This window comes from Globicephala melas, chromosome 6 (assembly GCF_963455315.2).
Source record: "Globicephala melas chromosome 6, mGloMel1.2, whole genome shotgun sequence".
NCBI lineage: Eukaryota > Metazoa > Chordata > Mammalia > Artiodactyla > Delphinidae > Globicephala > Globicephala melas.
This window is the reverse complement of record NC_083319.1, coordinates 42,721,681-42,738,829: the sequence shown is the minus strand read 5'-3', so window position 1 is coordinate 42,738,829 and position 17,149 is coordinate 42,721,681. Positions and strand designations below refer to the sequence as shown.

Sequence of the window (17,149 nt, the reverse complement as noted above, 5' to 3'; positions counted from 1 at the left end):
TTTTAATAACTTTATTATATTTTATCTTACTTTATTTTATTTCACTTTATCTTCTTTCTTTTGTTCCTTCTCTCCTTCTTTCCTCCCTCCCTCCCTCCCTTCTTTCTTTCTTTCTTTCTTTCTTTCTTTCTTTCTTTCTACTTCTACTAATTCTTTCTTTCTACTTTATCTCCCTTTTATTCTGAGCCGAGTGGATGAAAGGCTCTTGGTGCTGCAGCCAGGAGTCAGTGCTGTGCCTCTGAGGTGGGAGAGCCAACTTCAGGACACTGGTCCACAAGAGACCTCCCAGCTCCACATAATATCAAACGGCAAAAATCTCCCAGAGATCTCCATCTCAACACCAGCACCCAGCTTCACTCAACGACCAGCAAGCTACAGTGCTGGACATCCTATGCCAAACGACTAGCAAGACAGGAACACAACCCCACCCATTAGCAGAGAGGCTACCTAAAATCATAAAAAGTCCACAGACACCCCAAAACACAGCACCAGACGTGGACCTGCCCACCAGAAAGACAAGATCCAGTCTCATCCACCAGAACACAGGCACTAGTCCCCTCCACCAGGAAGCCTACACAACCCACTGAACCAACCTTAGCCACTGGGGACAGACACCAAAAACAACGGGAACTACGAACCTGCAGCCTGCAAAAAGGAGACCCCAAACACAGTAAGATAAGCAAAATGAGAAGACAGAAAAACACACAGCAAATGAAGGAGCAAGATAAAAACCCACCAGACCTAAGGAATGAAGAGGAAATAGGCAGTCTACCTGAAAAAGAATTCAGAATAATGATAGTAAAGATGATCCAGAATCTTGGAAATAGAATAGACAAAATGCAAGAAACATTTAACAAGGACCTAGAAGACCTAAAGATGAAACAAACAATGATGAACAACACAATAAATGACATTTAAAATATTCTACATGGGATCAATAGCAGAATAACTGAGGCAGAAGAATGGATAAGTGACCTGGAAGATAAAATAATGGAAATAACTACTGCAGAGCAGAATAAAGAAAAAAGAAAGAAAAGAACTGAGGACAGTCTCAGAGACATCTGGGACAACATTAAACACACCATTCGAATTATAGGGGTTCCAGAGGAAGAAGAGAAAAAGGAAGGGACTGAGAAAATATTTGAAGAGATTATAGTTGAAAACTTCCCTAATATGGGAAAGGAAATAGTTAATCAAGTCCAGGAAGCACAGAGAGTCCCATACAGGATAAATCCAAAGAGAAATACGCCAAGACACATATTAATCAAACTGTCAAAAATTAAGTACAAAGAAAACATATTAAAAGCAGCAAGGGAAAAACAACAAATAACACACAAGGGAATCCCCATAAGGTTAACAGCTGAACTTTCAGTAGAAACTCTGCAAGCCAGAAGGGACTGGCAGGACATATTTAAAGTGATGAAGGAGAAAAACCTGCAACCAAGATTACTCTACCCAGCAAGGATCTCATTCAGATTTGATGGAGAAATTAAAACCTTTACAGACAAGCAAAGGCTAAGAGAGTTCAGCACTACCAAACCAGCTTTACAACAAATGCTAAAGGAACTTCTCTAGGCAAGAAACACAAGAGAAGGAAAAGACCTACAGTAACGAACCCAAAACAATTAAGAAAATGGGAATAGGAACATACATATCGATAATTACCTTAAATGTGAAAATGGATTAATGCTCCCACCAAAAGACACAGATTGGCTGAATGGATACAAAAACAAGACCCATATATTTGCTGTCTACAAGAGACCCACTTCAGACCTAGAAACACTTACAGACTGAAAGTAAGGGGATGGAAAAAGATATTTCATGCAAATGGAAACCAAAAGAAAGCTGGAGTAGCAATTCTCATATCAGACAAAATAGACTTTAAAATAAGGACTATTAGAAGACACAAAGAAGGACACTACATAATGATCAAGGGATCGATCCAAGAAGAAGATATAACAATTGTAAATATTTATGCACCCAACATAGGAGCACCTCAATACATAAGGCAAATACTAACAGCCATAAAAGGGGAAATCGACAGTAACACATTCATAGTAGGGGACTTTAACACCCCACTTTCACCAATGGACAGATCATCCAAAATGAAAATAAATAAGGAAACACAAGCTCTAAATGATACATTAAACAAGATGGACTTCATTGATATTTATAGGACACTCCATCCAAAAACAACAGAATACACATTTTTCTCAAGTGCTCATGGAACATTCTCCAGGATAGATCATATCTTGGGTCACAAACCAAGCCTTGGTAAATTTAAGAAAATTGAAATTGTATCAAGTATCTTTTCTGACCACAACGCTATGAGACTAGATATCAATTACAGGAAAAGATCTGTAAAAAATACAAACACATGGAGGCTAAACAATACACTACTTAATAACGAAGTGATCACTGAAGAAATCAAAGAGGAAATCAAAAAATACCTAGAAACAAATGACAATGGAGACACGATGACCCAAAATCTATGGGATGCAGCAAAAGCAGTTCTAAGAAGGAAGTTTATAGCAATACAATCCTACCTCAAGAAACAGGAAACATCTCAAATAAACAACCTAACCTTGCACCTAAAGCAATTAGAGAAAGAAGAAGAAAAAAACCCCAAAGTTAGCAGAAGGAAAGAAATCATAAAAATCAGATCAGAAATAAATGAAAAAGAAATGAAGGAAACGATAGCAAAGATCAATAAAACTAAAAGCTGGTTCTTTGAGAAGATAAACAAAATTGATAAACCATTAGCCAGACTCATCAAGAAAAAAAGGGAGAAAGACTCAAATCAATAGAATTAGAAATGAGAAAGGAGAAGTAACAACTGATGCTGCAGAAATACAAAAGATCATGAGAGATTACTACAAGCAGCTCTATGCCAATAAAATGGACAACCTGGAAGAAATGGACAAATTCTTAGAAATGTACAACCTGCCAAGACTGAATCAGGAAGAAATAGAAAATATGAACAGACCAATGACAAGCACTGAAATTGAAACTGTGATTTAAAATCTTCCAGCAAACAAAAGCCCAGGCCAAGATGGCTTCACAGGCGAATTCTATCAAACATTTAGAGAAGAGCTAACACCTATCCTTCTCAAACTCTTCCAGAATATAGCAGAGGGAGGAACACTCCCAAATTCCTTCTACGAGGCCACCATCACCTTGATACCAAAACCAGACAAGGATGTCACAAAGAAAGAAAACTACAGGCCAATATCACTGATGAACATAGATGCAAAAATCCTCAACAAAATAGTAGCAAACAGAATCCAACAGCACATTAAACAGATCATACATCATGATCAAGTGGGGTTTATTCCAGGAATGCAAGGATTCTTCAGTATACGCAAATCAATCAACATGACACACCATATTAACAAATTGAAGGAGAAAAACCATATGATCATCTCAATAGATACAGAGAAAGCTTTCAACAAAATTCAACACCCATTTATGATAAAAACCCTGCAGAAAGTAGGCATAGAGGGAACTTTCCTCAACGTAATAAAGGCCATATATGACAAACCCACAGCCAACATGATCCTCAATGGTGAACAACTGAAAGCATTTCCACTAAGATCAGGAAGAAGACAAGGTTGCCCACTCTCACCACTCTTATTCAACATAGTTTTGGAAGTTTTAGCCACAGCAATCAGAGAAGAAAAGGAAATAAAAGGAATCCAAATCGGAAAAAAAGAAGTAAAGCTGTCACTGTTTGCAGATGACAATTTACTCTACATAGAGAATCCTAAAGATGCTACCAGAAAACTACTAGAGCTAATCAATGAATTTGGTAAAGTAGCAGGATACAAAACTAATGCACAGAAATCTCTGGCATTCCTATACACTAATGATGAAAAATCTGAAAGTGAAATCAAGAAAACACTCCCATTTACCATTGCAACAAAAAGAATAAAATATCTAGGAATAAACCAACCTAAGGAGACAAAAGATCTGTATGCAGAAAATTATAAGACACTGATGAAAGAAATTAAAGATGATACAAATAGATGGAGAGATATACCATGTTCTTTCATTGGAAGAATCAACGTTGTGAAAATGACACTACTACCCAAAGCAATCTACAGATTCAATGCAATCCCTATCAAACTACCACTGGCATTTTTTACAGAACTAGAACAAAAAATTCCACAATTTGTATGGAAACACAAAAGGCCCCGAATAGCCAAAGCAATCTTGAGAATGAAAAACAGAGCTGGAGGAATCAGGCTCCCTGACTTTAGACTATACTACACAGCTACAGTAATCAAGACAGTATGGTACTGGCACAAAAACAGAAAGATAGATCAATGGAACAGGATAGAAAGCCCAGAGAAAAGCCCACGCACATATGGTCACCTTATCTTTGATAAAGGAGGCAGGTACATGTAAAAGAATGAAATTAGAACATTCCCTAACACCATACACAAAAGAAGCTCAAAATGGATTAAAGACCTAAATGTAAGGCCAGAAACTATCAAACTCTTAGAGGAGAACGTAGGCAGAACAGTCTATGACATAAATCACAGCAAGATCCTTTTTGACCCACCTCCTAGGGAAATGGAAATAAAAACAAAAATAAACAAATGAGACCTAATGAAACTTCAAAGCTTTTGCACAGCAAAGGAAACCATAAACAAGACCAAAAGACAACCCTCAGAATGGGAGAAAATATTTGCAAATGAAGCAACTGACAAAGGATTAATCTCCAAAATTTATAAGCAGCTCATGCAGCTCAGTAACAAAAAAACAAACAACCCAATCCAAAAATGGGCAGAAGACCTAAATAGACATTTCTCCAAAGAAGATATACAGTCTGCCAACAAACACATGAAAGAATGCTCAACATCATTAATCATTAGAGAAATGCAAATCAAAATTACAATGAGATATAATCTCACAGCAGTCAGAATGGCCATCATCAAAAAATCTAGAAACAATAAATGCTGGAGAGGGTGTGGAGAAAAGGGAACACTCTTGCACTGTTGGTGGGAATGTAAATTGATACAGCCATTGTGGAGAACAGTATGGAGGTTCCTTAAAAAACTACAAATAGAACTACCATATGACCCAGCAATCCCACTACTGGGCATATACCCTGAGAAAACCATAATTCAAAAAGAGTCATGTACCAAAATGTTCATTGCAGCTCTATTTACAATAGCCGGGAGATGGAAACAACCTAAGTGTCCATCAACAGATGAATGGATAAAGAAGATGTGGCACATATATACAATGGAATATTACTCAGCCATAAAAAGAAACGAAATTGAGCTATTTGTAATGAGGTGGATAGACCTAGAGTCTTTCATACAGAGTGAAGTAAGTCAGAAAGAGTGAGACAAATACCATATGCTAACACATATATATGGAATTTAAGAAAAAAAAATGTCATGAAGAACCTAGGGGTAAGACAGGAATAAAGACACAGACCTACTAGAGAATGGACTTGAGGATATGGGGAGGGGGAAGGATAAGCTGTGACAAAGTGAGACACAGGCATGGACATATATACACTACCAAACGTAAGGTAGATAGCTAGTGGGAAGCAGCCGCATAGCACAGGGAGATCAGGTCGGTGCTTTGTGACCGCTGGAGGGGTGGGATAGGGAGGGTGGGAGGGAGGGAGACGCAAGAGGGAAGAGATGTGGGAACATATGTATATGTATAACTGATTCACTTTGTTATAAAGCAGAAACTAACACACCCTTGTAAAGCAATTATACTCCAATAAGGATGTTAAAAAAAAAAAAAAAAAAAAGGAAGTTCCCCCACCTCAGGTGGGAACTGAGGCAGATAAACTGAGGTGATAAATGGCTGCCAAGGCTTCTCATCCCTCCATGCTCTCAGCCCGGCCAGAGGCAGAGGCTGCAACACCCCAGCTGCTGGCATTTTTTTTCCCCACTGCAGAGGGTACCCAGGAGGCAGCTGTGGAGAATGAGTCAGGCTGGACAGTTTAATTGGCTTCTTCTCTCACTCTGAGCCTCGCTCACACTTTGTCCTCCTCTAGAACAGGGCCACTCCATTGTTGTTTAAGAGTCATCTGGAGAGCTCGTTCCTGCCCAGACTCCTGGGCTGGCCTTCAGAGATCCTGAATCAGTAGGTCTGGGGTCCAGGGTGTCCAACACTTCCCAGTTTGCCTGGGATTTCCCCAGGTTTAGCACCGGCAGCCCTGCATCCCAGCAGGTTTAGCACCGGCAGCCCTGCATCCCAGCAAACACTGGGTGATGGCTGATCACCCTAGGTAGGGCCCAAGATTTTGCATTTCTAAGTGTATCCCAGGGGATGCTGATGCTTCCACATTCTGCCACACTCTGCCATGCAATGCCGGCCCACCGCACAAGGCCTAGGGATTTCACTTGTACTCCCAGGTCTAGCGCAAATTAAATTGTCTTCAGAAAGAGTTCCCAGGAATCCCTGTTCTCCCCCTCCCCCAACTCAGCAGCAGTCATGGTAACATCTCACTGCAATGTGATGGGATGTACTGGTTTGTTTTTGTTTTTGTTTTTGTTTGGTTTATTTGCGGTACGCGGGCCTCTCACCGCTGGGGCCCCTCCCGCTGCGGAGCACAGGCTCCAGACGCGCAGGCTCAGCGGCCATGGCTCACGTGCCCAGTCGCTCCGCGGCATGTGGGATCCTCCCAGACCAGGGCAGAAACCCGTGTCCCCTGCATCGGCAGGCGGACTCTCAACCACTGCGCCACCAGGGAAACGCTGTTTTTGTTTTTTTGTCTTTTTTTCTGCTGACATACTCCAAGTCTCCTTCGGGACAGGAATCACATTTTCACATCTTTCCCACTGTTATGGGAATCCATGACTCCAAACATATGGAAGATAATAAAGAGATTTGTTGAATAAACACAGCTAACATTTATTGAGTGCTAACCAGTCACCAGGAACTGTGCTAAGCACTTTATACAGCTTAACTCGTGTCATCCTCACAATGGCCCTGTGTAGCAGGTGCTGTTATTTCCGCCATTTTACAGATGAGGAAGCTAAGGTACGGAAGAGGTACATGACATAGTCACAGAACTGGAAGGTGATAGAACTAGGATTCTAACTCCAATCTGATATCAGAGCCCACAGTCTTACCCACTACACTATGCTACCTACAACAAAGAAATGAAAACAGAAGTGGATCTGATGCAGGAATCATTACTATTTATTTTTTTAGAATATATCTCACTTTTTCATTGGAGTCCATGTGCCTGAACTGTGTGCGTTCAAAATAGATTCACATTGTCTTTCTGGGAATAATGCTGGGCTGTTTAATTTTAACTTTGAATCTGCACTGAACACTGATTCACCATTGTTTATAGCAATTTTTCGGTCCAAGAGAAAGTAGATGTTCTGAGCGAAAGACATGTTTGTCAGCCCTTTGAGAGATACTGTCCACCATTCTATGGAAATCCAGTCTCATCCCTGGGGATTACAAGGGACTAATAAGGCTTCTGGTTCCATTGATGAGCACATGACCCAGACCTGGCCTATCAGAGCACTCCATCTCTTTAATCACAGAGATTGGTTTAGAAGTGTGCACATGACCCAAGCCTGGCCAATGAGAACATTCCATCCTTTAAACACAGAGATTGGTTCAGGGGATGCTAAACCAAACCCTTCCTGAATTTCCCTGAGCCATCTGAAAGTCTAAGTTTCCGTTTGTCTAGAATAACAAGTTTGAAAATATGAAATAACCTAGGGCCACTTGTGGCCATCTTTGCAGATATGGAACATCTCTACCTGAGTAAGACACCAACATAGACAGAATGTGAGCCAAGAGATGGAGAGAAATATAATCTTCCTCCCATGATTTGAACCCCTGAATCCAGATATCCAGTTACTGGGTCAATAAATTTCCTTGATTGTTTAAGCCAGGTAGATTGGATTTCTATCTCTTGCAACCCAAAGAATCATGGCTAATGTATCTTACCCATGAAAAAGTAAAAGGTGGGTATTAGTGGGTAGGAAAAATTGAATACCTTGAATTCTATTAATAATTATTTTATAGCACCCTAATATTTCAATGCTTACTTTATTACCTTCTGTAAGAAAGACTAATGGTAGATGGCCATCAAATTCTGCCTACTTTGTCACAAGAATAAGCTGAACATAGACCAGGAAGTAATCAATATAAGTGAGCAAATAGGTCTTTTTAGAGTTGGCATGGGGATTGTGTTTTGGTTTGACTTTCTACCAACTTTCCTTTCTTGATTACTACTACTTAAGAATCTGTGGTCAGATAGGTTTTTTAAAAATGCATGTGTCAGTTAGTTTTTAGGTGTGGCAAATTTACAGAATTTTCTGAATATGTAGAAGAATTAAACATCACCTGAACCAGTTCTTATAACAAGCTGTCTCTCTTTAATATGGTGTCAGTTGATTTTTTTTATTTCAATTAAGGTTTTATTAAAGTTGTTTCTGAAGATTATATTTCATCCTTAGTCTTCCTTATCTGATTTTGCTTTAGTGTTTAAGAACCTTTCTTCACTTATTAAATCCTTTGCCATGAAAGAGCACCACATAACTTATATCGGTATCAAACTGAATAATTCCTTTATGGAAGTGAGGAAAATCCACAAAAGATTCATAAAATCCAAGCACTAAAGCACCAAGACCCCTCTTCAGATGAGCCGAAGCTTCCTTACACGTGTCATCTGCAAGCCAATGATGTCTTTTACTTTACCATCAAGATGAAAATAATTAAGAACACTGAAACAATTTTCTTATTTCTCCAGTCTCAAAATGTAGATTTCCTCGTTATGGTTAAAACAGACACACACGAAAAACAGAAGCTGAAAGGAAAATAAGTTCACTGTGATTGATTAGCTTACAATTTTTTTTTATAGTCAAGCACCGCTTAAGCAGTCTTTCCCTTCCCCTAGACTTTAGGCAACTATAAAAACATACGAAAAACAATGTGTATAATAAAAGGCGATAAAAATAAATATTTGAGGGCCTACTGTAATAGGTAACTTGCACATTTCATTTAATCCTCACAATATTTTGAAATTATAACCATTTTACAAACATGGAAGCAGGCTCAGAAGAGTGAAGTGACTAGGCTGGGAATTATGTTCAGGGTGATGCCTACTAAGCATATGCTCTATTATGCTGCGCTGGCTCCTGAAAGCCCTTCAACTTTTTGAGATTCTCACTGTTATAGCGCCGTCTTCTATATTTATACTTTTAAGTCTGCAAAACTGCTGAATAATAGAAGAATCTAAAATTATTCTCAGTCTACTTGTTAAAACAGGAGGTTGCAAGGAATATTTAAAAACTCTTCAAGTAATCAGAATATTCCACACCTAAAATTATGGTTATTCTAATTTACTGGTAATGATAGCTAGTGATCCAAGAATACACAGGAAATCATAATTGGCTCATTTTCTTTTCGTCACTATTTGTCAATCTCAAAGGAATGAAGGCCAAAAAAGACAAATTCTTTTTTTTTTTTATAAATGATACTTAGAGACTGAGTATTTATTTATTTATTTATTAGAAGATGTTGGGGGTAGGAGTTTATTAATTAATTTATTTATTTTTGCTGTGTTGGGTCTTCGTTTCTGTGCGAGGGCTTTCTCTAGTTGTGGCAAGCGGGGGCCACTCTTCATCGCGGTGCGCGGGCCTCTCACTATCGCGGCCTCTCTTGCTGCGGAGCACAGGCTCCAGACGCGCAGGCTCAGTAGTTGTGGCTCACGGGCCTAGTTGCTCCGCGGCATGTGGGATCCTCCCAGACCAGGGCTCGAACCCGTGTCCCATGCATTAGCAGGCAGATTCTCAACCGCAGTGCCACCAGGGAAGCCCCAAGACAAATTCTTATTGTGAAATCTGACTGCTTATTATATTTACAGTGTGAACTTAGTGGAATGTCAAAAGAGGTTCTGGTTTTAAAATCTCACCATCAGTCTTTTGCTTGCATCTTAGAAGCATGTTATTTGTTTTTTTTAAGTGTCTAAATCTGATGGAGGTGGTAGGACCCATTGGGGGATGGCTTTGCTGATACACGTTTGTGTAGTATGCTAGAACTATCTATGACATCTAAGAGGGTAACTTTCACCATCCCACAGAATGGGGTCATAGAGTTCTGGTAGAAATGGATTTATTTTATGGGTAAGTAACTTAAACCTAAACCTGGGCAATCTGGACACCTAACAACATTTAATTGTCTGCTGGGGAAATATTTGCATGTTTGTTATAGAACTGTTGAATCTTAAATGACTGAAGTTAATAGACAGTTGTTTCTTACTTAAGTTCTCACTGAAATTGAGTTTACTAGTTTTAGAGTTTTTTTTTTCCTTTGAGTCCAGTCCTAAAAAGACTATGTTTTCATACTTCAGAAGAAGCTGAAAGGGTGAGATTAGATCATCATTAAGGCTGCTTCTAACATTAAAATATCCATATGACCTCCTTTCTAATGTCCAATTGATTGATATATAATTCATTCACTAACTCATTTATTGAATAAATTTTTTACAGAACACTATCTATAAGCAAGACTGAAATAAAAAATATACACATAGGCTCATTAAATCTAGGAGGTCAATACATAAAAGGGGAGCTAGATCTTTACACATGTGACATAAGACAGACACAAAAACTGGGAAATAAAGCTTGTCAATGTAAGAGAGGTAGTGAATTGTGAGTACCCCACCCCACCCCCCAAAACACCCCGAAACCCAGCATAACTAATGAGGAATCATGGGAACCTAACGTTTTTTTGTCCTGACCACCTCCCCACATAATCTAATAAAGGATCATAAGGTTAATCTGACAAAGTGGCAGAGGATTTAAGGGCTGATGGAAAGAGAAGTTGTGGGTAAATTAACTATATAGACCAATTTAGGTCATTAGCTGTTGGTGATGCCTCAATTTCCCTGAAATGATTATATACCTAGGAAGGCTGAAAATAATTTGAAGATAATTCAACAAAGAAAGCACAAGGTTTCTTGGCCATACTTGCTTGAAAGGGACCTGATATCTTGATTTCTTGCTAGTCCCTGCCTTCCAAGCCTTGCCTTGTAGATGGGATTTGAAAAGGGAAAATGAGTGTGAATATGAAGTCTATCTGGCAGGAACTACAAGGACAAAAGAAAAATAAAATAAAAATGGGAAGTCTGAAAATCTATGTGCATAAAAATCAACCCGAATGATTTAAATGCATACAACTATAAAGCTTTATCATTTAAGTACCCAAATGTTAAACCAATCCCTGCCATCTCCTTTTCCCACGAATACAAGATTCTATACAATTCCTATTATAGGGGTCATTAGTAATGAACATTTAGTTAAAAATAAACATATACTCATTTCCACCTTTAAGAAAGATTTTGGATTGAAAGTCATCAGAGTACCAATTTAAAACTAATTTTCTTAAACATATTTTGATAAGACCACAGGAACACTTGTCACATTGTTCAAATGCCCAATGGCAAGACTGCTGATGAGACCAAACAGGTCACATGAAATCAACAGAGTATCTTAGAAATAAAGCCAATATGACTAAATCCAAGACAGATCACATGAAGTACCTCATGTACAATACGAACCTAGTTTAATATATAAAGGAATCACAGGTGACTGCACTCTGGGAGAACATTCAGTTCCTCTGGGCCCATTCATAGTCTTCTCTGAGACCCTACCACCACTTCCACCTGGGCGAGTCTAATGGCGCAGCCATGAAGCTTGTCGCCATCCTGCCTCACTGATGCCACAGTGCCAGGCTGTACCCCAGCACCAGCTGGCACATGACAGATGGGTTCATGCTCATGAGGGTCATATTTGTCACCAGTGGGTGTCAGCTTCTCCAGGCCATGTTTGGCAAACACACTTTTCAGCTTTGTTTCTAAAAATGACAAGCCTCGGAAGATCTTCTCCAGAGTGAGCTTCTGGTCCCCAGGCTCTGTTTCTTCAGAAATACACTCTGTAGTCTTCTCCAAAATGTCTGCCACCTCCACCAAATCCTTACAGAAACTCTGAATTCCAAATATCTTGGCATCTTCTACATATCTCTGGGTTTGCCTTCTTATATTTTCACCATCAGTTACAGCTCTCTGGTATCTCACTGTGAAACCCTGTACTTCCTTCTCCAGTCTAACAGCTTTTAGCTTTCAGGCTCGTTCTGCAAGAGAGGGCCCAAGTTCATCAGGAGGGTCCTCAGAATTGCAGTCTTCACCCGCGGTCCTCTGGGTGACAGTGCTGAAAGGATGCAGCCATCCCCTGCCATCTGACGTGGCACTCGAGGCCAGGAGAGGCTGCATCCACCGCTGGGCAGCCCACAGGGACCTGGTGGCCGTGTTCCCCAACTCGGCTGACCTGTCAGTTGATTATTCAAAGCCAACTTGTCAGAAAAATCTGTACTTGTATCAAGATTACATCCTTGAACCCGAAGAAATACAAACAATAAGTATATTGCTAATAAGGCCACCTGAAGTAGTAGTGGTCAAACTGAATCCTTAACTGATAATGCACTGGCGCTGGAGAATCTAGAGAGCAAAGGAATCCTGGTAAATAACTACGTAAACTAAAAGACTTCTCTTCAGCCCGCGTGTTGTTTGTTTCTGTTTGGATGATTTATTTAAGAGTGACATGGTTTCCCTCTGGCCATCGTCTTTATTTTCTTCGGCTCTTTAATCATTACGTGTGCCGTGCACCGCCTAGGACCCTGACGTCATTAAGTGCCTTATAAGCAACTAGTTCCGAATGAGCTGCTTGCCAGTGCAAACATGTCTGACAGGTTTAGTGACCACCCAACTCGCATATAAGGGGCTGAACCAGCAGGCACAGGCTCTTCTCCACTGGTACACACACAACCAAGTCCAGGGTTATTTCGGAATTGAAATCCTGACTTGGGCGGCAAGGCTATCTTCCAAACTGCCCTGACAAATGCTGTCCGTCAATTCTATGCCTTCTTCCTTTCTTGCAGAGATGTTTATTGGGGTCTACAGCTGGGATCATAGAAATGAGTAAGACTCATTCTCTTTCTTGAGGAACTTCTAGTCTGCAGGGAGACAGGTCTATTGCTATATTTACGACATACCCTAAAAGTACTTAGATGTGGACCACAGGCTTCAGGATCACAAAAGAGGGGAGCTCTTTAGGATAGAGACTATTTTCTCTGTTACAAATATTTTCTTAATGAGTACCCTAGTGTTTACCTCCCTTTCTTGGACATAGTCCTAACTCAGGATACTTCTAAATAAAACTAAAAATTATTTTCTACTGATAAGGACCTACTGTGTAGCACAGGGAACTCTACTCAATACTCTGTAATGGCCTATATGGGAAAAGAATCTTAAAAAAGAGTGGATATATGTATATGTACAACTGATCCACTTTGCTGTACACCTGAAACTAACACAACATTGTAAATCAACTATACTCCAAAAATTTTTTTTTCAATTAATTTATAGCTCTATGTGCTATATAACTTTAATATGACTAAAATTTTCCCTACTTTCCATTTGGAAATTGTTGTAATGTAGAAAAAATTTGAAAGATTCTATAATGAACCCTGTAAATGCTTCATCGAGATTCACCCATTGTGAACATTTCCCCCATGTTTGTTTTATTTCTCTCAGTCTCTCAAAATATATATTTGCTAAACTGCTTGAAAATAAGTTGCAGTTATGGTACTTCTTCCCTAAAGAATTCAACCAATGTTGCCTGAGCATTAGGACATTTTCCTACAAAAACCCTATATGATTATCACACCTAAGAAATTTAACAATGCTGTAATATAATTTAATGTACAATACACATTCAATTTTACCCAGTTGCCTCAAATATATATTTTATAGCTTTAAATATATGTATATATTTTTTATAGCTTTTAAAAAATATCTAAGATATAATCAAGGCTTATGCACTGCCGTTGGTTTTTATCTTCTCAGTCTCTAATCTAGAGCCATCCTCCCGCCTTTTGTTGTTTTTCACGCTATTGAATTTTTGACAAGTTCAGGTCACTTGTAGAATATCCCACAGCTTCGATTTATCTGAGGTTCTTCATTATTTGTTCTAGTTTAAAAATGTTGGCAAGAACGCTACAGGTCGTTTGCGTAGTTCTTATTTCATTATATTAGCAGGTATGCAGTGGGAATACGATTTAAATTTTAAACTCATACATTTAAAACAAACCAAAAACAGGAAAACAGTTGATTTCTTTTCTGATTGATGAGAAGATCCTGTGATTTAAGGCCTTACAATTAAAAGTGTGGTCAGCAGGCTTTCTTAGAAATTAGAAGCCCCAGGCCCCTCCCCAGATCTATTGAATCAAAATTTGCATTTTAACAAGATCCCCAGGTGATTCATATGCACGTTAAAGTTTGAGAAGGACCAATTTAAGATATTAACTAGAGGGCGGGCATCTGGCATACTGGCTTTATCCAAAGCAAAGGTTTATTTGTTGCAGACACTCTTAGGACATAATACCCATTTCTTCTTTTTCCTGACTAACAGGAAAAAATTGTACCTAGCTAAAAAGCTACATTTTTAATCTGTCTTGACGTTAGAAGTTTCCATGTGACACAGTTCTGGCCAATGAGAGGGAAATGAAATTCCCGGGGGGAAGGTTTTAGAAAACAGCTTGGATTCACCTGGCACGCACATTTCGTCCTTCCCCTTCTTTCTTCCCGGTTCGGGGATAGGAAAGTAGAGGTGGAGATGCTATTGGTGACCCTGAAACTTCAAACCGCAGGCTAAGGATGACTCCGTGGCAAGAGCCTTGAGGAGCCCTGGTCTGCCTACCTCCGTACCTCTTTCATGCAGGTAAAATGAAGCCTCTGGTTTAAGTCACTGTTTAATTGAATTTCCTGTTATTCATAGTCAAACTGAATCCCTAACTGATAATGCTGTTTGAAGAATTTCCTTTTTTTATAAATTTATTTATTTGTGGCTGCGTTGGGTCTTTGCTGCTGCGCGTGGGCTCTGCCTAACTGCGGCAGCGGGGGCCACTCTTCATAGCGGTTCGTGGGCTTCTCATTGCGGTGGCTTCTCTCGTTGCGGAGCACGGACTCTGGGCCCGCGGGCCCTAGAGCGCAGGCTCAGTAGTTGTGGCGCACGGGCTTAGTTGTTCTGTGGCATGTGGGACCTTCCCGGACTAGGGCTCAAACCGGTGTCCCCTGCGTTGGCAGGCGGATTCTTAACTGCTGCGCCACCAGGGATGCCCTGAAGAATTTCTTGATGGGAGATTTTGAGGAACCGCTGGTGGGTAGAGTCGCAGAGAGGTGGATTCTTTCTCGTTTTTTTGCTTTGTTTATGGTTTTGTCCATTAAGAGAGACTGAAATGTGCAATGTATTCCCTTCCCATTTGTGAAGGAACAGCTAGGCCTCCTCTAGAGGACTGTCACTAGGGAGGCAGATTTCTGCTGCAAGAGCATTTTCATTGAAATTTTGGTTCCACAGATAGGCAGTAATACACATATTTTACTGCATGTGAAGACTGTCTGCTACTAACAGAAAAGGTATGAACCAAGGACTTGCCTTGCCCTGTGTTACAAAAGTTTTTCCTCCTCATGTGACGGTAATTCTAGTCCCCTTTGGTGACTCACTCACTATCTCTGTTAATTTCCTTCGACTTTACCGTGGAAAAGGAAATGTATGCGTGTGTATGTGTGTGCATGTGTTCATTATGGCGTATGCCTCTCCAAATTGTTATGCATCTCGTTCCAAAAATAATTTGAAATAGTTTACATCTCAGCTTTCATTACCATTTAGGACTGACCTTTGCCCAGAAGAATATTTAATCTCTAGTACTTGGCTTCTTCTACGCCAGGTATAATTCATTCCTGCTTGGATGTAACGAGTTCTCACTCCATCTTTGAAACCCCTCCCCCACCCCATAATTGCACTCAGTAGAAGAGTTAAATATTTGTTGAATGAATCTATTTGTTCAACATTTATTAAGCACTCTATTTGCAAGGACTGCATCTGGCCACAGAGGTTGGCAAACTTTTCTATAAAGGGCCAGATAGTAAATATTTTGGCTTCATGAGTCAAGAGACAAAAGTGAGCCTATTACCAAGGTCATATTACCTTTATTTGACCATTTAAATTGTAACCATTTAAAAATGTAAAAACTACCTTTACGCCGTATACAAAACGTAACTCAAAATCAAAGACTTAAATGTAAGAGCTAAAACTATAATATTTTTATGTGACTGATGCCCTACGTACTGTACTAACAAGCCAGCTTAAAAAGAAAACATAGGTGTACCACTTTATGACTGTGGATTAAGCAATGGTCTTTTAGATATAATACCCAAAAGCAAAAACAACAGAAGAAAAAAATGGATGACTTAGATTTCACCAAAATTAAAAATTTTTATGCATCAAAGGAAATGATTAAGAAAGTAAAAAGGCGGTCTATGGAGTGGAAGAAAGTGTTTGCAGATCATATGTCTGATAAGTGTTTAATACCCAGAATATATAAAGAACTCCTGCAAGTCAACAGAAAAAGGCAAATAACCCAATTAGGATTTTTAAATGGGAAAAGGACTTGAGTAGACATTTCTCCAAAGAAGATATACAAAAGTTTGAAAAGATGCTCAACATCATTAGTCATTAGGAAAATGCAAATCAAAACCATAATGAGCTACCACTTCACATCTACTAAGCTAGGTATAATTTTTTAAGGGAATATAAGTGTTGGCAAGGACGTGGAGAAATTGGAACCCTCGTGCCTTGCTGGTAGACTGTAAAATGGAGCAACCTCTGTGGAAGCCAGATTAGCGATTCCTCAAAAAGTGAAACAAAGAATTGCCTTACGATCCAGCAATTTCAGTCCTATGACCCAAGATTCCTAACTGACATGTAAACACTTTCCAAAGCCGTTTCAGGTTCATTCATCTCCTTTGATTCTTCTAACACCCGAGGTTTGGTGGCAGAGTGAGGGCTGGAACCAATCTCCCGCATCCCTACTAGGCACTCTTGTCGTGTTGTCCAGCGTCATGAAGGGGGCTGCTCAGTACACAGTAGGCTTTGCTATGGGAACAATTGTGTCAGGCCTTGGCTAAAGTCAAGGACACTCTCAGTGCTGGAAGGAGTTTCTTCATGATACAGCCAAATGCCGAGGACCGGATCCAGAGAAAATAAATGAACAGGAAAGGCTGTTATGCATTAATGTGATCAAACTACATGAT

At 39.6% G+C, this 17,149-nt stretch overlaps 1 pseudogene; it reads right to left on the bottom strand.

The window, feature by feature from the left end:
- Positions 1 to 11,629: 11,629 nt before the first annotated feature.
- Positions 11,630 to 16,922, bottom strand: LOC115863907 (grpE protein homolog 2, mitochondrial pseudogene; annotated as a pseudogene).
- Between the last annotated feature and the right edge of the window lie 227 nt (positions 16,923 to 17,149).